We start from the raw sequence: 24,277 nt of genomic DNA, 5'->3' as shown, positions 1-24,277 counted from the left end.
CTGCAGGACAGTTGGTGCTCCCTTCTGCTTAATGCCAGGTAGAGCCCCACTCACTGAGAAAAGCACTACACACCAGTATTTTGTGCCAGGCCATGCTGTAAATCAACGTACTAAATTGTAGTGGCATGCCGCTCGAGGGGAAAAAGAATACTCTAAACTCAGACAAATCAGAAGAATGACTTCAAATTCTGCCCTACTAAATAAGAGGGCTATCTTACAAATTAGGGTAATAATTTAAGCACACAAAGAAGCTTTTTTTCATCATTAATTTCTAGAACACACTGTTGTCCATCTGAGTCATTTTCCTTCATGGGGCTTCAACTTCTTTCCTTCACATACTACCCCAGTGCCAAAGAAATCTTTGGTCCCTCTAGTAATCAGACTCTATTTTCTGTACCTTACCCCAAGATGACATAAACAATTGCTTCATCTTCACAGGTTCATCTTCTCCTTAGGCCTTAAAGACATCCAACTCTATAAATCAATTTGCTCTTGCCATTATGACAAGCAAGCCTGACTTAACCTTCCTGTGGCTCCAAGTCTTGAATTTTTCCATGCACTAATGCTCTTACCTCTCCACATACACTCTTAACTCTCCACAAAAATATGTTTCTGGAAGAAGGGAACATGGCTTCATAATCAGTGGAAGTAAAATGTATCCTCCAAAAGTGAGTCTATCTAATCCTCTAATCTAGTTTCTCCAGTTACTGAAGTCTGGAGAGAACATTCACATCCAAGGTGACTAAAAATAAGCACTTAATAGATGCAATACATTCCCATGTCAAGACTACTAAAGAAGTGTATTGCAAAAGACTTGGAATTGGATGTGATCCCTGTGAAATTGCCACATAGCTTCACAGCACATTTAACATTTATTTTTAAAGTGGGGGTTTTGTGGTTTTAATAGCAAACAGTAAACACTGCAAATAGCACTTCAGACTGGACAATAAAAACAAAAAAATGTAGGTTGAAAGGAACTTTTGGAGATCATCTAGTCCAGACTCCTGCGGGCAGAGCTAACTTCCAGGTTAGGCTGAGTTCCTTTATGGCCTTGTCCAGACAAGTTTTAAAAACCTGCAGGGATGGAGGTCCCTCTCTAAGCAACCTGTACTGCTGCTTAACCTCACTGCCTGTGAAAAGCTGCCTCTTTATACCCAATGTGAGTTTCCTTCATTGCCACTTATGGCCACTGTCCCCTGCCCTTTTGCTGTGCGCCTCCCAACACAGCCTGGCTCTGGCTCCTTTACTGCTCCTACAACCAGCTCCCTGCCGTGCCTTCTCTCTTGACTCCTGGCAAAACAAATCCTCTAGCACCTCAGTTGCCACCCACTCACCACTCTGCATTTTCCTGACCTCCTTCGTGTTTTGGAGCACTGTAACCTGGGCACAGCTATCCCACTGCAATGAAAGAGAAGAATTCCCTGCCCCAGCCTGCCAGCTGTACCTGGCCACCAGGAAGCCTCCCCTGCTGCAGGGGTGCATGCCTCACCCGTAATTTGGTGCCCACCAGATCCCCGTGTCCTTTCCAGCAGGACTGCTGGCAGCTGGGCCCTAGCGCTGCGCTGGGTAATGCCACACCAGGAGCATGACTTCTGCTGAGCTGCCTGTGTGAACAGCATCTGTACCAAGTCTTAAGACAGATTGTCCTGTCCTAAGAAACTTAAGCCTAAACTAGGTGAGACAAGTAGGTGAGACAGGATGAAAAACAGCTGTTCAAGAAAGGCAACCCATTAAAAAAGAGGCCAGTTATTCAAGCAAGGTTCTGAGGGAGCATAAAGACAAATGCAAATTCAGGAGCTTCTGTTCAAGCTGTGAGAGACAGATAATTGAGAGACTCAAACCCAGAAACAGGTGATAGGGATAAATAAAGCAATAGTATTAGAGGGTTACCTGGCCGCAAGGTGTAAGAATAGGAGGATGATTGAAAGCAAAATAAGATTATGTACAACCTTAGGCACACAGCTCACCTATTCATTCAGTTATTTATTTTTTCACTTCTCAGATTCCAATTAGGCGACATCAAAGATACCACAAGCCACTTTATGTATAAAAAGGTCTTCAAAAGGAAAAGTAGTACTGCAGTCTGTCAGAGCTCCCTGACAAAGACAAGTTCAATAATCCTCTACTGCACTTGAGCAATGAGGATTGAGAAGTATAACCTTAAAATATAAGTAATGGAAAGAAATAGGTATGTGCCTGAAAGGAAATCTCAAATTCATCATGCTAAGCTTTCAAAGACAAACTTTAAACAAAATGGAGGTAGCTGAAAATACCTATTCATTTTGCTTGTGAGAAAAAAGAATCTCTCATGCCTTTAGGCAGTGGAGAATTATGTGGTCTTTCAAACAGAAAAAGTGCAAACTGTAGAGGATCAGACTGAATAAACGTTAAGATGCCAGTCTTACAGGGCCTTTGGGAATCTACTCAATAACAATATTTTTGAGACGCCTCACACAGGAATGGTGTATTTGTTATAGTTATTTACACCTTGCAGAGAAACCTAATAAAAATGAAAGGATGTGTTTATGCACTAAGGAACAGAGACAAAGAAATATCTACATGAGAACACAACAGGTATAAACAAACCAGTCATTTTAAAGCAAGCTGAAAAGGAAAAAAGAAAGAAAAAACCACTCAATGAACAAACCAAAAAACTGATAACTTTCAACTGTAACATACTGTAAAAAAGATTGATGTCTTCCACTTAGCATCTTTCAAGTGTTGAAAAATTAGTCTGGTTAGTAGGGCTCTTTCCCTCAATTTATGGAAAGAGTTGAAATGTAGAATTCATTTAGTCCTTATAGCAAGAAGAAACCTTATCATAAAAAAGGCAGAGGCAAGCAAGTGGATGTAAGAATAGTTTCCTAAGTCTGTAAAGGCAATTCCAACACTACTATTACAGCTGTTGCAGATGGGACAACAGTGGTATCCAATAACCAAAAAAAAAAAAGAGATGTAGATGTCTGAATCAGGCTTCTTGAGTAAGCCCTGGTGTCAACCCTGCTGCAAAGACCTGCTTCCTGAATACAAGTTTTTTGTGCATTTTATTCACCATGAAATAATGATGGTACCTGTGGGGAAGCCCCTTGGTTGGTACAATGGGAAGGTTAATCCCAAAAGAAGCCATCTCCATTGCAAAAGTTCTTTCTGTGCTGTTGAGCAGGAGTGCAAATAAAATGCTGAGGCCCTTGGCTGAGGATCTCAACACATCTCAAGGTTGGGATCCAACTCAGTATGCAAATATATTTTGCCCTGGTGAGACAAAATTAAGCAGAAGATAGGTATAATTCTTGATATCTAGTATATTGCTCATAATATCCTAAAAAGGAATTATAAACACTAATTATTTGGTCTAAGCCTGTAATCCTCTTTAGGAGTAAGACATCTACTGCACAAATAGCTTCGGCAGGGGGTGAGAGTGGGGGGAACCACTACCACCCCCACCCCCACCCCCCAAAAAAAAACCCCAAAAATACAAGAAAGCCAAACAACTTCATAATGTAGCAACCTATAAAACTAACTACATCTTCTTGTGAAAAGAAAAAGATGAGGCATAAAAGAGCTGACTCTAATTGACACCTTTACTACAATAATCTGGAACAATACTTCAAGAGGAGCAAAAAAACAGGTTTAGTCATGCCCTTCTTTTATTGTATCATATCCAAAAAAAGGTTTCAATCTTTTTCTTAAATTACATACTTTTACTTCTTTATTGAATTCTTCACTTCATCTCTTTTATCCTTTCCTTTCTGCTTTTTTTAATCAATTGCTAAAATTACTCAGCAGAATTGCACATGAGGTATACGAGACTCCCTTTCATTGGCTTGAGATATATGGGAGACAGGAGTTTAAAAGGTCAGTCATTATGTGCAGTCCATAACCTAACATTTTCTGCAGACAAGATATGTTCACAGTTACAGCAGGAATGGGGCCAAACTGGATTCAAACTATCCATTTAAAGTTCTTTGTTTCTGCAACTAATCAAAGTCCATCTTTGTTCCAAATATAATGTTCTCTAGCGTCAGGTATATTGAAGACTCCATCAAAATGGAGCAAAGAACTCAGACCTTTAATGCAGCTACAGGTAAAATAAAGATAGAAGTGAAGATATAGAGTGGGCAGTAACAAAAAAGTAATGAAAAAGTATAAAATATCATGAAAAAGTTTAAAGACATGAGAAAAAATAGTGGGGTGCTGGGAAGACAAAACCTAAGCAAAAACAACAATTGCCCCATCCTCAGCAGCAATGAAGACTCACAGTTCCCCACCTGAGTGGAAACTGGTGTGCAGGGACTCAGCAGGAATCCACATTCCAGTTAGCTGGCATTATAATGTTCTGTCCAGCAGCAGGCTAACCTTACCTACCTACTGTTTGTAGCAGCCAATAAATAATTGCTCTGCACTCATAAATTCAGTAATTCCTTCTTGCAAGTCTCTGTGGATGGTAAAAGATGTTCAAATAAAAGTGACACAGTAGAGGAAGAGTACAGAAAATAAAAGTACGGTTTGATAAAAGATCCATCTATCAGTTTGAATGTACTAATACTGTGGGTTTTAAAATAAGAAAATGAAGGTGGCCTTCAGGTTTCACAAAGGATAAACAACTTTGCCACGTTGGAAAATCAGTTCATGTTTTTAAGTCTGAATGTTGATAGAACACTATTTTTCATACAGTCTGCCTCATTTTGAAGCTGCTTCTGTGGCAACATCAGGAGATGATAGAGAAGAGCAAAGTGTTTCCCTTTAGGGCTAACACTGTATGTGGACATTACAGGAATGTTGTTATCAAAAGCTTTGGTGTCACAGCAAGATCACCAGCAATCTACAAAGATTGACTACACAGACTGGCAGGCTGAAGACCTTGTAGACAAATCAATCTGTATGGCATTCAGTTTCTGGTTCTCCTTTTCCTGAATACAGTGATGCCAGAATGTCGATGACCTCAGAGGACAAAAGCCAATTCTATTATAAGTTCCTTTATTTAGTTTACAGATGCCATAAACTTAAATGTTAATTAATGTTTTTTTCTAAAAATATAAACCTGAATCTGAAAGCTGTAGGTTTGGAGCGGGTCGTATACCAAATCACATTAATTCACAAGCTTTTATTTTAATGAATACATTGAAGTCCTGAGCAATATTTACAAGCTGTCCTTTAATACAAAAGCCTTTTAATAAAACCACTCATCTTTCACCTGGTATGAAATATGAATGCTAAGTATAGAAGCATTCACGTTTGTGGATTTCTGCAAAGTTAAGGAAAGTAATACCCTATATCTAAAAGCAAAATTACAGCTACATGTTCAAATAAGTACATGCACACAAGTCCCAAAACGTGCAACACATCCATTTAAATGAGACACGTGCACAGGGACATTCTTGAGTTTTGCTCTGTAGGGGAGTCACAACACTCATTAAAATATAATAAGCTCCGCAATGAATAGAGCAAGTGCTCATTATAATGTAATGAGCAATAATTATCACACAACCGTCCTGTGGAGTAAACTCATTGCATTCCAAGAATGTTGTACCTTTTTTTTTTTCTTAAAAAAACCCTATAAATAGGAGCTTCTCCCGTCTGGGTTCAGAACTAGCAAACATACAGGCATGTTGTCATAACATAGTGTATTTGACCAAAACCACTCCCATAATGTAACAACACAAGCCAAACTGACTTCAGTAGCACAGTGGGCATTAATTGCTTTAGGAAATCAGGCCTCACCTGACCTTATGCAGTCTGAAACAACTCAAGTTCATTAGCCTTCAAGTCACAATGCAAGGCTACATAGTCAACAAAGCTCTCCCTCCTGGCTTTGCTTGAGAGGTATTTACAAACCTCTCGAATAGGTTTCTGTCTAGGAAGCTACTTTACAAAAGCATGTACAAAGGAACATCCCTCTGGTCATCTTTTCATCTGCCTCATGGCTAAAGAAAGGTTACTGAAATGAAGGTGTCCTATTTTTCTTTCCCCACATCCAGCCTGCTGTTCCCCCCATTTTCACCACATTAGATCTGGAACCTGCCAAGCCTTTATATAAAATGACACAGCTCTCTAATCTGGCAGAAAATTAATCCAAGAGAAAAAATAAAACCCCAAGCCCTACAAAAAAGCAGCAACCTGTTGGTTAAGTCATCTTGCGTAAATTCCCCATAAGCTCCTCTATGCTCTCAGAGGCTTCCGTCCGCAGTAACATATCTATCTACTGACTCCTCCTTAAGAGGTCAAGAGGTCTCCAACGTTATGTTTTTCACTGAACAGTATAAAACACATTAGGTATCAGCATGATGCAGTTGTTTGAGATGGATCTGAGAAACAGAAAGGCCTCCTTTGGGACAAGACTCATGTAACAGGATCATTCCTAAAGCCTGTAAACCTAGAGCATCCAATTTACAGCACACAAGCCACATGCACTGCCACGCCAACACGTTTATGCCCCAGCAGCAAGATGGAGACCGATCCATGGCACTCTGCCGGCACTGGGGACCCACTCCTTACCTATAACCCACACACAGCCTGCATGCCCATAAAGCACCTGGTTACACCTGGGAAGAAGGTGCTGCTGCTTTAGCAGGTCACATCATCTGCTCCAGGGACAGTAACTACCTTCCCACCATGCTGCTCCCTGGGGTAACTCTGGGGCACCTACTGTGTTAATGCACTGTGAATTTTATGCCTAGGATAGCTGTCCTGAGAATATACAGAGTAACAAATCTAGTTTATTTAGGAAACACTAAACCTTGTATGAATCAATTGTACCGTGAATGCTTCGCAGTCTTTACCTGACACTGAAAGAAGTTCAACCAGCTAGAAATGATGAGCACCACTTGAAAACGTGTTTGCTTGCAGATTGTTTTACCACTTTCCAAAACCACTTAGAAGGGTTTCTAATACAAAGCTACCCTGGATTTCAAAACATTAGTTGTGCATTCATTGAAAATGAATGAGTATAAGAACAAGCATTGCATTTCCTCAGCAGTTTTCTAAAGAAGTCTTAGATGGTTCACAATTTAAAAAAAAACAACAACAAACAACAACAAAAAAAACCCACAAAAAACCCCTCATCAACACCAAAACAAAAACCAAGCAGAAATAAACCCAAACTTAACATGCAATGCTAAATGAACTGATTATTTTACACCTTCTGCCATGCAAATACAAAAATATCTAAGAACTCTCTAGGCTGAACAGGCAAGATAGTAACTGTGAGCTCAAATTCCCTAATATGAATGCAAGAATTCATGCTTCAATGAGTGGCAAATACATAACAAATTTTCTTGATCAGCAAAGTATGTGGAAATTTCATGTAATCAATGATGTGTAGCTTATTTTTTTCACGACTCCAATGAGAAGGCTTATTATTTATTAGAAAGAACAAAATGTAAAACATAAAGGAAACTGTGATTGAGGACTGTAATCCAGACATAAATTGTTTCCTTTTTAAGTATTGGAAGCTCCCATGAGCAGTTAATAGCTGCCATGCTACAGTGATGCTCATATGCCCTGGTTTTTTTTCACATCTCCTGAAAGCCAAGATTTTACACTTAGAAGAGTCAGCAGTTCCCAGGTGCTAATACAATGTACCAGTGTTAAAAATACCTCCTCACAGTCAAATTAAGTCTTTATTGAACAACCTAAAGAAGGTACCTCCATTTCAGCAGCAACTTTTTTCCTTCAAATATACACAAACATATGCATATGCACTCCAACACCCTCAAAATTAAGAGCAGCACTTTTCCTGTCCTGCCACCATAGCTAAACTATTAATTTTTTTACCAATTATAGGAAGGTTCTCTACTGAATGAGCACTTGTACTTTGCAAATAGTACAGGATTCACTGGGACAGGGTCTCCAACTTGGTTCTGAGTATCTCAAATGCTTGCCCTGCTGCTACAGAGATGGTGTCTATGTTGCTTATTTTTTTTTTTAATCATGTATTCTATCAATTTGAGTACCAGCAGCAGCAGAACATGACAGAAAGTTTGACTGAATCCTAGCCAGAAATCCAAGCCTGAGAAAGTTCACCCCCTGCCCCAATTCAGTGTTAGCTTAAGCCTCATTCTAACAACTGGCAATACAGAAATTGTGTATACAAGGAAAAGACAAAACAAAAATATTTCCTCTGGGCAAGGCAGAATTATTGACAATGAAAGGCACTTTCATAGTCTCCTGGACCAAAATATTTTCATTCACAGCTCTCCCACCACACCCAATAAGAGTAAGATGTGAATTAAACAGAATTAAAATCCAAATGTGTAACTTTGGTATAAGAGTATATTAATCATTCAGTAAAGTGGTCTAATCATAGAATATTTATTATACAAAATGAAATGCTTAATATAATTACGAAAATGCACACTCCCATCCATGAAAATAAGCAGGCGTTGGCCAAAGAACAGGTCATAGTACTGCCACATGATGTGATCAGTAACTTTTACCTGCTTTTAACAGTACCAAGCATCTCTCTTTTTTAAAAAGCTGATTTCCATTTCTTTGTACCTTTCCAAAGAATGTGTGTGCATCAGTAACCATGTATGTGTCCGTAACTGTGGCTATAAGGGCTTAATGCCAATGAATTATGAATCGATACAGTGCATGATGGAGACACCGGAACAGGCTATCCAGAGAAGTTGTAGATGCCCCATCATTGGAAGTGTTCAAGGTCAGGCTGGACAGAGCTTTGAGCAACCTGATCTGGTAAAATATGTCTCTGCCCATGGCAGGGGGATTGGATTAAATGAATTTCAAAGGTCCCTTCCAAACCAATCCATTCCATGGTTTTATGACCCACCTGGAAACACCAAAACAGGGAGTCAGCCAAATACAGAGTTGGTGGTTTTCAACAGGAATACTGCCCAGGAAAAAGACATGATGGGCAGTGTTTAGCCCACCTACACTGAGGCAAGTACTTCAGTTCAGGCTGCCTATGTTATCAGCAGGGAGAAGCAGGTTCCTCCACAGAAGTTCAAAACAATTCAAGTGCAAGGCCCCACCACAGCCCATGAAAAACCTGAAGCTGGCTGATTGGCAATGCCCAGCCCACCGCCCCCAGCTGACAGGGGAACTGGATGAGGACACAGCAGTCCCCAGTTCCACCACCACCAGACTGTCCTAAGGAAAAATATGTCCATCCTACCACCCCACTCCTGCCATCTGCTGTCGAGACAATTGGACTGATCCCTCTTGTAAAGAACTTCCAGGGTTCAATGTTACAGACTATGCAATACTACACAGACCAAAAAATCTCACAGGCTGCCTCAGTCCTATGCTAAAAACGCAGCCAGTACCTGAGCTAGCTTGGTATTTTTATACATCACTTCAGAAACATGCTTTAAAAATTGTCCATGTAAGCACTGGATAAATGATACTGAAACCAAGGTGAGGTAGAGTGAGGATGGAAACGTATCTCTGTGGCCTAAATATATTCCTCCTTGCAAGAATGTTTGCTTAAAAGAAGCAAACGGTTTCATAAAGAGCAGGGAGTCAAGTTTGCAATTGTAAAATAATGCTCTATCTTTTCTATCACAACAAACCCAGCCTTAATGCTGCTCAGGTTTGAAGTAATTCCAGAAAAATACAAACGGCAATCGCCATCATGCAAAATCACAATTCTTACAGGCCTCAGGCATCTGTTAAATATATTCTCAGTATACAAGAACTGTAGATGTGCAAATGCCAACAAGTTGCTTATCACTTACAGAGCTACATGACTATGTTGTTCTGGTTATGCTCAATGCATAAAGATACATTACTTAAAAAAAAAAAAAACAAAACCAACCAACAACAACAACAAACCAACCCAAAGCAACAACTCCCTATCCCACCCCAAAAACCACCCCAACCCCCAAACAGGAGATTGGGCTTATGCAGCAGACCTGGGAGATCTGAAGGGAGGGTAGTAACTGTAGCAAGTATAGTGTTACCTCACTCCTGTCAAATCCCCAACTGGCTTCATCTAAATTTCTATTGATTCTCCATCTATATATTAAGACCAGCCCAAAAAAATAATGGTACATTCTTTAAAGCACCTCACTATCAGCAGTTTGTCTGAGAAAGTTTGGTTTTGGAGGACAAAAATCTCATTCTGCCAGTCTTCCTTCTCACTTACGGGAGACATGAATTTTTTGGTTCCCAGTTCAGGAGCTTCTTAAAAATTCTACTTCAATTCCTGGATTAATTTCCAAATTTCATGTAGCTTTTTTTTTGCTGGAAATGGAGAGCAAAATTGTGTTTATAATCAAAACTGATACACAAAGCAATGGAGACACTAACACTTCAGTATTATTAGGCTCTGCAATACTTCTTTAAAACAATATTGTGCAGTATTTGTTCTGTAATTACCTTGCAATGTTCATGTCATACATGAAGTTACAGAGTGCTTCAGGGACTTGTCTAAGATTGTCCATCAAGTAAGTGGTGAAATTAAAGCACTTCACCATGATTTAGCACTGGACTATACTCTCTTTAAGCTAGAACACTGTTAACCAAGGAAAAAGAGTTTTCTACTATAAACAATGCTAGTGAGATTTACACACTGGATTTTATAAACCTTTGTAGGCAATTTGGGGATTTTCATATTATTTCCACTTAAGAGCTTCAAATATATACATCTCCTTCCTCTAGGAAAAGATGAACAGAATCTCTTCTATGAATAGAATCATTTTATATTGATTTTATTCACTATGAATTTCCTCCCCTTCCTGTCATTTCAGTTGCCAGCTTTATTTTGCATTGCCTACAAGCAAGCTGTGCCCCAGCCCCTCAGGATGGCTGATTAAGCTCAGGCCCCTTTGCAGGACAGGTCTGCCAGAGCTAACTAGCTGTTAATTGTTCAAGCAGGAGCTCAGGTTCAACTGCATGGAATAGATGACTCACTAGTATTTGGCTGGTTTGATTCAATCTGATAACACTGATAATTTTCAGCAGTACTTGTGTTAGCAGAAATGTAGTTCTTAACCAGAGCAGGGTCTTCCAGATGTGGAACAGGATTTTTCATACCCTTGAAATTTCATTTATCAGCCTGAGATGCAGCCTGAAGTCTTTCATAAAACTATATTGAGAACTAATAACTCAATTACTCACATTTAAAATGTGTTTGTTTCTAGTTGCTGATAAATATCCAGTCCTTATTAAAACCAATGACTAAACTGAGTTCAGAGACATTTTTTTAATGATTTTTTTTTTAATAATCAATTTTAAATAAAGGTTATTCCCTGAAGGGTATTATGTAAATGTTACACACAACAGGAATGTCAGTCCTGGCATGTACACATGCACTCGCACGCACTTATTTTGGATGTTGAAGACATTTATCCCCTGTTGTTTTCTAACATTGCCTATGTCACTAGAACTATTACCATGAGCTAGCACAGCATGCACCAACAAAGTGGTTGAGTTAGTGTCTCTGCATTGCAGGACAAAAACAGTAGACAGCAACAATTTTAATGCAGGTAGTAAAAATGCTGCTCTCAAATTAATCTAGCCGGGCAATTAAACTGATCAAAGTATAAAACTTCAACTGGGATTCTGTCCTAATAGCGGGGCAGCACTCCTACCCTGGTGAAGCCTTATAGGAGCATCAGCACCTAGAAATGGAAGGAATTTAGGTTTGAATCTCATCTGTAAACGGTTCAGTCGGCAACACAGTGCCCCCTAAGCCAGGCTTGTGCGCCCGATCTGCTCCCATTTAAAGGAAAGTGCTGCCTGACACTATTGCTCCTGTCATTCTCTGGAAGGAGCAGGGAACAGGAGATGGTTCGTTGGGTTTAGTTTGTTTGTTCAGGTAGAAACGAAACAAAGTTATCTATTGCAGTCCTTAAGTAGGATGATTAGTATTTTGAACTAACTACAAAAGAAAACTATAGGTACACTTTATTCTTTCTTTTAAAAAAAACAACAAAAAACCACCACAAAACAACAACAACAAAAAAAAAACAGCAAGACTGCAACACCTTAATTTGAATTAGGTAACTATAACATACCATGTCTTCTTCAGAAAAGTCTGAAATGAAATATTCTGTTAAAGGCAGTGGTGTAGGTCAGGGAAACCTTGGGGTTAGTTCTCTAAATCAGTCTTCTTACCTTTACAGTTAGGCAAAATGCCAAACAGGCCAAACTTTTAAATGAATTTAATATTTCCCCCTGAAGACAAACATCTACTCTCATCCAGCAGGAGGACAATTCTTGCAGAACGGAGGCTTCAGTGTTTTGACACAACTGTATATGATGGACTGCAGCACAGAAATAAAGCTTTGGAAATGTAGGAGCTATGCTTAGTGTCTTGGAATGAAAAATAAAATCTGTACCTTGAACAGAGGCAGTGATTTTACCGCCTATGCCGAAAGAAGTTGTAATTTCACCTGTGTTTTCCATCATATTTCTTTTGATCATGAAAAACTAATGAAGCATTGATGCTCATGAAATCGAATTTATCCCATACCCTAATCTGAAAGATGAACTACATTAACATATAAGAAATATTCACACTGCTTCACAGAGACTCACTCAGAGAAATACATGCAGCGATGTATGTTTGCCACGTTTCATTGGCTTCCTTACCCTGTCCTCCTTGTATCTTGTCAGTCCTGTACACAAACCAGACTCTCCCTTTCACAAGCACACACACATACACACACACACACACACACAGAGCTTCAGGACTACCCTGTTTTCAAAGAGGCACGTTAGTGAAGTCATGCTGAGGAACTCCTTGCTTGCAAAAACACTCAGTTCCAGACCACTGGCAGTGCAATTGGTGAAAATGCGGTCTGAACTAAAGGCACATAGTAGATTTTGTCCATTAAGAAGGATACCATGGGGGTAGGTGAGGAGGAAATGAAGACAGGATGCATTTCTAGCTGTGCATTATTTACAGTGCCCTTCACCCAAAGTAAAGTTGGGTCGCTGCTTAAGCTGTAACAAGCTGCTAAAGGTAAATCTGCAAGGAGTCTTTTTTTTTCCTGGGATTTCAATCCTCAGTTATTCACATAATATTACAGACATGAGGGGGGAAAAAACCCACAAAACTAAAATTGCTGTTCAAATATCAAGCTTAACATGCTTCACATGCAGTTTCACATGACATGCTTTTTCGTATAGAAAGGCTCACATACGTGAGTGAGTTGAGCTAAAGAATCTGCCTGCCATCACCATTAAAATGCATCTGCACAGTACTCCCGTAAGTTAAGCAGCAGAACTGTAGGTATTAGGAACACAGTCACACGCAAACACATACACAGAGCACTGCTACCTTCCTATGCCTGTATTTTGCAGGTCCCTTTCTAACTGCCTCAGAAAAGCAAACACGATTGATTCTACACCACCGCAAGGCTAAGGCTTACAGATCAGCGGTAACTTTAAGACAGACAAATTACAGGTTGTGGACCCACTGAGGCAGCGTTACGGCACACAACAATCCGCACTGCTTAGCAGGCTGTGTTAGCAGCACCACTGTCCAGAAACATCCATGTCGCTACATATTAAAGTGTCATTTTATTCAAGCCTTACCTTGGCTGACTTGCCCTAACTGGTGACAAGGCACTTTAATTTATAAGAAGCAAACGGGCACTTTTCGCAGGCTGGCGGCACAGCTGCGCGCTGTCCTCCGAGCGGCGCCCGGCCCCGGCTCCGCGTCCCCCGGCGCCGCCGCTCCTGCAGCGCCGGCACCGGGCGAGTGGCTGCGCCGCCCCCCGCCCCCGCGCCGCTCGCCGCCCGCCCCCGGCCTGCCCCCTCCCCGCCTTGTTTTCCCCTTCGCCAGCACTTCGGGGCCGCACGCCGCCTCCTGCGCAATGGCAGAGCCCGGGCAGCCCCGCCGCGCGGCAGGAAGCGCGATCCATCCGCCCCCACGCCCCCGCCCCCCCCCCACATACCGATGGAAATGGTGCGTACGGGCACGGGCACGTCTTTGTCCGGCCGCTGCGCGGCTGCGAACCCCACCTTCCCCCCCCACCACCACCGCCACCCCACCACCACCCCGCTTTCGTGCCAGGGCTGCTGAAGAAGGACGGCTCCGGCTTGGCGGCAGCAAGTCCCTAAACTGGGAGCCGGGAAGGGAGGCTGGGGGCCGGGGCTGGGCTGTCGGCTGGCGTGGGAGCGCGGGGAAGGCGCTGCTGTGGCAGGCTGGCGATAAACGCTCCCATTTCTGTGCAAAGTCGTCACAGCCTCGTAAACATTCAGCTGCCGGCTCGTTCATCCGCATGGTCCGACGGTGGCTGCAAGATTCAGATTGAGTGATGCCCTTTAATGCCTCCTGCCAGTCCCGCTGGGGCACAGGAGGCTTGGCACTGGCCACCTGTGCCCTTCCAGATCAGCCCCAGTCCTTTAAAGATTTTCTGCCCTTTAACACTCCTTCCTACATTCATACTAGTACACCATAGACTGTAAGTTGGTGGATAATTTGTGTCCTTTCAGGCTGATCTGGATCGAGGCAGGCCGGCTGATGCAAAAGTCATTCAGAAATCTGGACCTCGTATGACATCTCTACTCCAAATACACATTATTTGGAATTATGGCATTCTTCTGATTCAGGGTTTCAGTACATGGAGCAAACTTGTCAGACTGCTTATCCAGCCTACTAAAGCAGTGTATTACAAATGCCATTAACATGTAAGTGAAAGCCCTGGCACATACCCTGCTGGCACAGAGGAACCTTGCTGCTAGCCAGCAGGACGTGTGCCCTAGGGTGAGCCATGAAAGCAGAGCATACCTGAGTCCCAAAGCCACAGCACCAAACTGCAGGACAGGAGAAAGCTACTGGTTACCGGTGTCAAGGGACAGCAGCGGCATCCAAAGTATAAATGATAAGTACCCCATGTATAAAATTATCCAGATTGGAAAAGTAGAGGTGAAAAGAGTAAATCTACAATGTCACATAACCAGATGGGAAGCTGTTACACCAGATTAGATGGAAGGAACAGCACTGTGTACTGAGGTCGCTTAAATCTAAGTTGGGATAAAATCCAGTGCTTGATTTTGAGAACTTTTCAAACAAAATCACTCTGACCTGCCCCAGGATATACATTAAAAATGATTTTGCAAGCAGGATAGGGAACCAAAAGCAAGCAGCAGCTAGTTGTTTGAATTTGGGAGATGTAAAAGCTCTTGGAGGGAATGAAATAGAAGCTGTTTCAATTTGCTATTTATATGTCCTCTGGCTTGCAACTGTAGTACATATGAATCAATGCTTTAATACACAGTCTTCAGAATGTTCTCTCTCATGCAGCTTCTGCTGGGTTTCGCATAGCTCCAGATTCAGATCTCATGATCAGAGGGATGGGCTGCTTTTGCCCAGATGCTTTCACTGTTTTACTGGACTATGGGAGACGCAAAGTTCAAATCTCCTTGTCAGGGAGGTAGTTACATTAGTAATGTGGAGGGAAAAAAGGAATGAAAAGACACCCTTTCCTTTTCATTTGCTGAAGGTCCACAAAATTTCACATGAAAAAGAACTCACGCCAAGCCACGCTCCAAAGATGCCCCCTGCACTGCTTAAAGTGAAAGAGATGAGACACAGGGTTACCATTCAGCCTACCAACCATTGGATGAAATGCTGCTTTAGGTGTAACAACCCAAGGATTCAGCTGAAAACAAAACATTTTATTTTAAGGTCCTTTTCCTGCAGTTTTCAGTGAATAAGGCAGAATTATGAATATTCACCAGATACTTTGAGCATAAGTCATCAACTCATTTCTTTCTGCACTAAGAAGTATGACAAGCAGAGTGAAGACGTGATGCACCAGAAAAGCATTTAAAAGGTGAAAATCTACAGAGTTCTTCCTTCTTTTATATATATAATATATATATATAATAAATATAATAAATACATGCATATACATTCATATCTACATATTTCAGAGACTTCTCTCAAGCAGGAGCAAAGAGTATAACCGTAAAGAGATTATAACCAGTATTGCAGGCTAATTTGGTATTAAATGGTCAAAGATTTTCTCAACAGTTCAAAATTATGCCATTTCAAGGAAGAAGCTGACAGCAAAAAAATTAACCTCAATGAACTCTTGACATTTCTTTTAAGCCTACACTTTAAGACTAAATACTGAGATTTGGTGTTATTGATGTTAGGTCTATCCTTTCATCAGTTTGAATCTTAAAAGAATCTTAATTTGTCATGGGAAAAAAAAGCCTCATGAAAATAACCTCAAAATGAAATTATTGTCTGGGACTGCTGCAGTATTGCCAAAGGAATTTCAGGGAAATTTAGGTATAACCCTGGAAGTCATTGTGTTCATAGGATTTACCTCGGGAGTCCAGACTTATGCAATTCTAGCAGCATATCAAAACACAGAACTTTGTCGATTGCATTCAGAAAGTTCCCTTCCTAGACTTGAAAGCTTGTGACAGTGATTACAGGGGATAGAAAAAGGAAGGGGCTTTTTTGTACCTTCTAGCTTGTGGACTAATTGTATATTTAAAAGCAATACTGAAAAGGGGGTAGACTAAGTATAAGGAACATATATAGCTGTACCAAAAAGTAATCAAGTTTCTACATATTAAAAAAAAAAGTTTTTATGCTGCTGTTGGAATTCTCTTTGTTAGTTAACAGCTCCAGTTAATCATTTATAGGGTATGTCTGCAAAATCAGTCTCTTTTTGTTGGTGCTTAATATGCTAAACATGTATTGATCATCTTGCAGGTAACTGCTAGAGAACTGATCATTCACCTAACATTCAACCAGTTATAAACAGACTATGTAGTTCATTAATACATAAAGTAATGAAAAATCCAGGTAATTTTTAGATTGCAAATTTCCTGTACCCTAGATACATTAGGAATGGTTAAGACTGTATTGGATAAGAATTTTGCCAAGTTCATCCAACTCTTCCTTGTTCTTAGGCCCGTGCACTCCAATAGCTGGAGTCAAAAGAAAATGAGCACATCCCTGCCAAGAACCTCTGCTCACACACTGAGGCCAATTGTACCAGGATTTTTCACATTCTTGTTCAAAAGCACCAGGGAATATCCCAGTTACACCCACCCCCAGCAGCAGCTTTCCAGTCTTATAAACAAATTATAAACACCTTTTCTTTTTCCTAGAGTGAAAAGGGAAATCAAAAGTATTCTATCATTGTATGCCTCCAGTTTCACAATGCTTGAAGAGGAATACCACCACCTCTGAAAACAAATGCCAGTTAACACTAACTGTGTAACTGCTGGTGTTTTATCTCTTTCCCATCCCCCCCTAGTTTAAATCATTACTGTTCTCAGCTGCAGTACATAAAATCTAGTCCCAGCAATATTCCTGAGAATAATGACTCTCTCTCAAATCACTATTTCTCTTCTTATTTGATAAACATTTTTATTCAGTTATTAATAAATATTTACAACTACTAATATATGCAGAAATTAATTTTATTTAAAGTTTATGTGATCTACTAATGACAATTTTTTAGAAACTATCATCTACAAATATTTCAATAAGTGCAATTAACAATTAGTCATCAAAAGTTTAAAAATAATGTGTCAAGTAGGATATAAAAATAATGTATGCCGTTTGATGATGCATCACAATTGGACATAATTGACTCACCATATCACTGCTATTTCTATGTAGAAGAGGACCTAAAAGTAATAAACCATAAAAATGCAAAAAATATTTTTGAAACAAAATGGATTCAAAATATTGTTCCTTTTCTATCTTTAGATTTCTAATAGAAAATAATATCAAAATTGATCACAGCAGTCAAAGTTTTCATTTTTATCCAGACAACATTTTCTGATACAAAAAGGTGGGACAGAAATTTTTAACTCTGTCTAGTGAACTCCCAGTTAAGCCATCTTCATATTCCTGATGAAGACTCTTTGGAGGGTTCTCAGATCAAATATGCCCGCTGTATATTGGGTTTTGGTTTGTTATGTTTGGTTGGGGTTTTTTGTTGTGTTTTGTTTTTTGGTTTTTTTTAAAACAAAAAACCAAACTTGGTAATATTCACAATATTCAGAGGGAATAAGATTAAGACAATTCATTTTGATTATGGTCTCTTGGAATATTCTTTAAGCCATGTATTTCCTCTAAAAAATCTAAATAGTCAATTTGAAAAAATAGATTTTTAATATAGGTTAGCAAACTCTACACAGTACTAATCACAGAGGGAATGGGAATGCTGCTGATACTGCCTTGGCTCCTTGTGCACTAAGCATCACTGGAGTATTTTCTAATAAAACAACAACAGCTGTTCCTAGATATAGGATGCCAATAACAGTTGCCAGTCACAGAAAACTTGTGATAATATAGTCATTTGCCTTTAGTATTGCATGAAATGACAGGTAAAACATACTGACAGAACTTGGAGAAAACAATACAATACCTGGCATTTTGTGACCTGTTAGAATATAACTCACAGCTAATCAGTCTGTCTCTGAATGCAGGAAAGCACAGACAACATATAAAGGGCAACAAAAGAATAGCGTGGTGCTTCAATCTCTCAGTCTCTGCATCACAACACCCAAGGAAAGACAAGAAAGACAACTCAGCTAAAGGCAATGAAGTGATTGACTCGGGTATCAGTAGCTCTTTCTACCCATTCTGTGGAATTTCACACTAGCATATATAATAGACACCATTCAATCAACGAACTTGCTTAATTGGGATGTTTCCTAGGGAACCAATATAACCCTGTAACTGTATATAATGCAGTGACCACTGTAAAACGGGATGCGTCCTGGTAACTATATAAGGTTTACATGCAATAGGCAGCATTTTTGTAAGTTTAAACCTGGTAAGAAAACTACTTTGATGTTTCTAAAACTAATATAGGCCAAAATATTTTTTTTTTCAATCACAGGCTGATATTAAATCCTCACAGGTCAGGGTTCTCTCTGGATTTTTGCAAATGGTTATTTAGATACTCTGTTTCATATAAGGTATTAGCTGATTAAAAGATGTCTGATTTCAAATTATGAACATTATATTTGGCAGAACTTGATGGCTCTTACAGCTGGTAATGAGATGCAGCCTTCTTCCCTGCTGTAGCAGGAGCTTTAATAAATTTTTGCTTAGAGGTAGGTAAATACTAACAGGCAAAGGCTCCTGGGACATTCTAAAGACAGATTTTCATAATATCATCCTAAAGGACATTGTTTCTGGGGCATGTTATGTATTTTTATCTTTACCAGGATGAAGAAATTGCTTCTCTTAGACTCAGTATTCATTAGGCTAACAGCAGATCAAAAAAAAAGAGAACTCTAAAGCGTTAGAAGATAGGATGAGGCTTCTATTAAAGTGAAAATATCCTTTCCACTGAAACCAGAATACTGAAGCATGCTGAAGCTACGCTAAGGCAAAACTGGGTAACTGCTGATGTAGAGTTTTCATTGGAACTTAGGAGTCCTCCATGTCTCCCATGTACTACATCTGCATGTCATACTGGCTGTTCTTTTTTACCATTTTTTGCCAATATGAGGATGTGTCCAGATATTGTTTTGCTCCTTGCAAAAACGTACAGGATCAATGACATGTTTAAATATAACAATAGGTGCTCATTGCTTCATGCCCTGTCACTGGACACCACTGAGAAGAATCTGGCTTGTCTTCTTTACCCCCACCCCTTCATCAAGTATTTATACATGTTGGTAAGATCACACCAGAGCCTTCTCTTCTCCAGACCAAACAGTGCCAGCTCTCTGCTTCGCCTGGTATGATGGCCCTTCGCTGGACTTGCTCCAGTACATGCACCTGTCTTGTACTTGGGAGCTGGGAACTGGACTAAGCCCTTTGGACGAGTCTCACCAGAGCTCAGGATGGATCGAGTCATCAATGGATGGCCTCCCTTGACCTGCTGGTAACACTCTCCCTAATGCAGCCCTGGATACTGTTGGCCTTTTTTGCGGCAATTTGTACTGTATTTGTAGTAGTTATATTTTGTAATTGCATTGAGCACTAACATAGGACCAGAGTTGAATTTTAAAAAAATACTGAACTATTTAGCAGAACTCTTAGTTACTGAATCACCTACTTCTTGTGAGACAACGGTATTTAGTACAGGGTTGTAGAGTCATTTACTGTCTAATACCGGTGCTTCTATTACCTGGATTAACCTAGTTTCTGATTAAAGAAAGAAAAAGCATAAATCTGAGGAGATTTCTGAAAGAGGAAGAAACTGAAGGGAAGTGAAACAAAAGATAAACTTCTTGGTCACTTCCAAATTCTGACAGCTTACACTGACAGCATTTTCATTTGGAAGTGTCAAATGAGAAAACAAGGTTATAGAGTAGTCCACAGGGGCAGCCTTAATGCACCGGGATCCTGCCCCACTAAGGGCCACCGTGTAGGCACAGCATCCTTCCTAGTCTGCAGTGCCAGGCCTGTGCCAGGCCTGGTGCTAGTATGTCCCCGTCCGGTGTGCTTAGCACCACTGGGAATTCAGAAGATTTTACTGAAGGTTTTAAAATTTCAGTGAAGATAAATCTCTGATATAACCCAGGTACACCCCACCCCCAGCCACCCCCCAAGTCAATGACACAACTGAAGAAGTAGAAATAACAGTCTTGAAACAAACTGATTCTTATTCTCCTTGTTTCTACTAGAAGAAACATTCCAGTTCCACCAGCCAAGTACATGCTCCCGTTTAGGAAATGTCATGACAGCCATTTATTTAGATTTTTTTAAAAACAACACCTACCGGAATGCCTCTCATGATGTGCTTTTTTCCTGCTGTTTGCTTATTACTGCTCACTAGAATTCTTTAAAATTAATAAAAATGAAGAAAATCACTAGTATGATCCGTTCCATAGGCCAAACAAGCAACAAGAAATAACCTTATGCTAGATGGTGACAAACAATGAAGCAGAGACATATGTTTGTTCTGTTCCCCAAGCATAAACAGAACACAGAGTTTCCCTGACTAATAAATTTACTCTCATTTTAATTAAAATGGAACATTTAGTTACATTTCCTCTGTTCTGTCAAAGAATTAAATAGATAAATAGGTAGCAGGGGAAAAAAATGACAACATTTTCTTTAGTGCCTCTATTGTACGCATAATCGATGACTACCCATCTGTTTACTGAAGGTGTAGGAAAGACACATCATATAAAGTCTTATTCCCATAAAAAGGCTTGCTAAAGTACTTTGCTTTTGATCCCATATCTTCCAAAATGAAAGCGTTTTTTCACAAGTAGAATCTGTCAGTTCTCTTTTGGTGTAACGTTATATAAACCATTGTCACTATTCTACTCTCTGATTCTTTCTACCATTAAATCAAAAGTACTGAAGAGTGGCTACCTCCGCAGAAATGATCACAGTGGCAACTGCACAGATTCGAACCGAGAGGGAACAATTAAGTAACAGTCATGTGCAAGATGAGTTTAAGGACTTCACTCACTTTCTCTGGTAGTAAGCCTAATGAATGAGGTTTGATTAATGCATGTGGTCCAGGAAGGTACTAGTTCTGCTCTAAGGAATTCAGGAAATGGATTGTCAGCCACTTCCCTTGGTAGTTTATTCCAGTGGTTAATGGCTTCTGTATTTGGTCATCTTAATTTACTGGCTTTCAGTAGTTTTTAAGAAAACTTGTTCAATCTACTGATAAAATGTGCCATCCTTCTGGTCTCTATTTCTTTCAGACTTGTTAGAGATATATAGGTAAACTGGAAAAATACAAAATGGGGCAGGATGCATCCATCAGCGTTGAGTGGAGTGACTGCCGTCACTGGGGAGATACTCCTTGCTATGGAATCATAGAATTGTTTGGGTTGGAAGGAACCTTAAAGATCGTCTAGTTCCAATACCTCTGTAATGGGCAGTGATACCTTACACTAGACCAAGACCCCATCCAACCTGACCTTCAACACTTCCAGGGATGGGGCATCCACAACTTCTCTGGGCAATCTCGTCCAACACCTCACAACCCTCACGGTGAAGAATTTCTTCCTTGTATCTAACCTAAATCTACCCTCTTTCAGTTTAAAGCCATAACCCCTTGTCCTGTCATTGCAGGCCCTTGTAAAAAATCCATATCCAGCTTTCCTATAAGCCCCCCTGAGGTACTGGAAGGCTGCTATAAGGTCTCCCCACAGCCTTTTCTTCTCCAGCTGAACGAACCTAACTCTCAGCCTGTCTTCGTAGGAGAGGTGCTCCAGCCCTTTGATCTTTTTTGTGGCCCTCCTCTGGACACAATCCAGCAGGTCCGTATGTTTCCTGCACTGAGTACTCCAGAGCTGAATGCAGTACTCCAGGTGGGGTCTCACATGAGCGAAGTAAAGGGGGAGAATCCCCTCCCTCAACCTGCTGGCCACACTTCTTTTGATGCAGCCCAGGATACGGTTGGCTTTCTGGGCTGCAAGCACACATGGCTACCTATTAAACAAGCAGAGGAATTCCCCACCAACTGAAAAATGGCAGACCATGTCCATCTTCCAAAAACAGTAAGAAGAAAGATTCACAGAACTACAAGGCTTATCAGCCTTACCTTAATCCCTACCAAATTTATAGAGCAAATCCTCCTAAAAAGATTTGCAGGCTTATGGACAATAACCTGACGTGGAATAACAAGTATGGATTTACCAAGAGCAAATCCTGCTTGACCAACTTGTCTTCTGTGACAAAATTACTAGATGTAGACCACCACAGCAGTGTGGCTATCTTTCCTTGACTGTAACAAGGCTTTTGACATGGTCTCCCACAGTATACTCACAGCCAAACTAAGGACTTATGGGTTGGATGGACCACAAGGCAGTTGATGTCTAAATGGACTGAAAGACTCCTGGAGCCATGTATCTCAAGAGTCAATATGGATCCAGATACTATTTAGCATTTTTGTCAAAACAAACAGTAGGACGATACGCAAGTTGACAGATGATACCACATTGGAAAGAGTAGTTAATGCACTGTAGGGATGGGATGACATTCAGAGCAACTCCAACAAGCTTGGTCATGGCCACTGGGGTGGTTTGAATGCTAGAAGATCATGCACACAGAGGCTGCGTGGTCTGGGTCTGTTTTGCCTGGAGAAGAGAGAGAAGATGCAGTAGGGATCTAATCACAGTCTGCTGTACCAGAAAGGGAGCAGTAGAAGAGATGGAGCCAGGCTCTCCTGGGTGGCACACAGCAACAGAATGGGGCAATGGTCACAAGTGGCAATAAAGGAAACTCCCATTGACATAAGGAGGCAGCTTTTTAATGGAACAAGTTTAAGCACTGGGACAGGTTCCTCAGAGACATACTACAGTATGGAAAGATTTGAAGATTTTCGAAACTCATCTGGCCAAAGTCCTAAGCAATCCAATTTAATTTTGAAGTCAGATATGCCTTGAGGAGCACTTTCTATCTAAATTTTTCTTTGAAACTTCAAAACTAGGCTAGATATTTTAAAAACAGAGCAGTCCTTTCTTTTTCCTTTCCCATATTGACAGTAATAAAAATATTCTCCTAATTAGACACCTGCATTTGGCTCTGCATTCAAGAGAGTAGCACAAGGAACCAGTCTCTTTACTCTCAGTTGGCTGTGCTGAAAACCATAAAGTCAAATTCTTGACTTCATAGGATCAGCAATGAGAAAAGAAAAAAATATAGCAGAAACTTGCATTTATTACGGAAAGGGCCAGTCAGCCGTATGCATGGAGGACATATCTAAACGGCATGAAAATTATGTGGTTTACAATATTCATATTTAGTGTAGCAGAAAAGCATGATCTAAACCTATAACAATATTTCAATTTATGATTGATAAGGAAGAATTATGATTGGTAAGGAAGAATTAGCCAGTTGATCTTTAAAGAATTTTTAAAATAGAAAAATTAACGCCAAGTTTTTTAGAGCTAAAAGTTTATTTAGTATTTCCTTCCCATTTTTTATAATATATGGCTATAGATTACTGATCCTTTCTCATTCTTCTAAATGGTTCAATAAATGTGGGAGTTCTATGCTGTAAATAAGTGTATAGTATGCATATATTTACATATCTAACATTTCACTGCTTGTCTTTTAACACTTGCAGTATGTGGTCTGTTCAGATGATTTAAGTTAATACTATTTGATATTAATTTCATTTAATATTAATTTGGGCTTTACCTTACTTGTGCTACATAGTGCCACATCTAAAAATATTTTTCAGCGGCATGTAATGAAATCAGTGCATCACCGTAACCTACATGAATAGGCAAAAAATGATCTCTGGCATTGTCCTGTTCTGTCCCAATGCAATGTCAGTATTAATAAACAGATATTATTAAATTCCAACAGACATTATTAAATTTAGAATTTTATCTCCATTGCCAAGACCTAAGTCCTTTAATATTCCTTTTAATTAATAATATATTTTCTAATTTA

The 24,277-nt window shown here is 40.1% G+C and overlaps 1 protein-coding gene across 8 annotated transcripts in view; it reads right to left on the bottom strand.

Annotated features, from left to right (window-relative positions):
• Nucleotides 1–24,277, bottom strand: part of CDH18 (cadherin 18) — a 337,159-nt gene that overhangs the window by 257,627 nt on the left and 55,255 nt on the right. For 2 of the 8 annotated variants that reach the window (XM_014284376.3, XM_055706001.1), the window contains exon 1: nt 13,504–13,641. The exons of the other annotated variants lie outside the window; for them this stretch is intronic. The gene's annotated coding sequence lies outside the window, so the exon portion shown is untranslated. Of the gene's footprint in view, nt 1–13,503; nt 13,642–24,277 lie in introns of those variants that run through there. 8 annotated transcript variants of the gene reach the window in all.

Source organism: Falco cherrug, chromosome 3 (genome assembly GCF_023634085.1).
Source record: "Falco cherrug isolate bFalChe1 chromosome 3, bFalChe1.pri, whole genome shotgun sequence".
NCBI classification, from domain to species: Eukaryota; Metazoa; Chordata; class Aves; order Falconiformes; family Falconidae; genus Falco; species Falco cherrug.
Note: the sequence above shows the minus strand (reverse complement) of the source record. Positions and strands in the feature narration are given on the sequence as shown.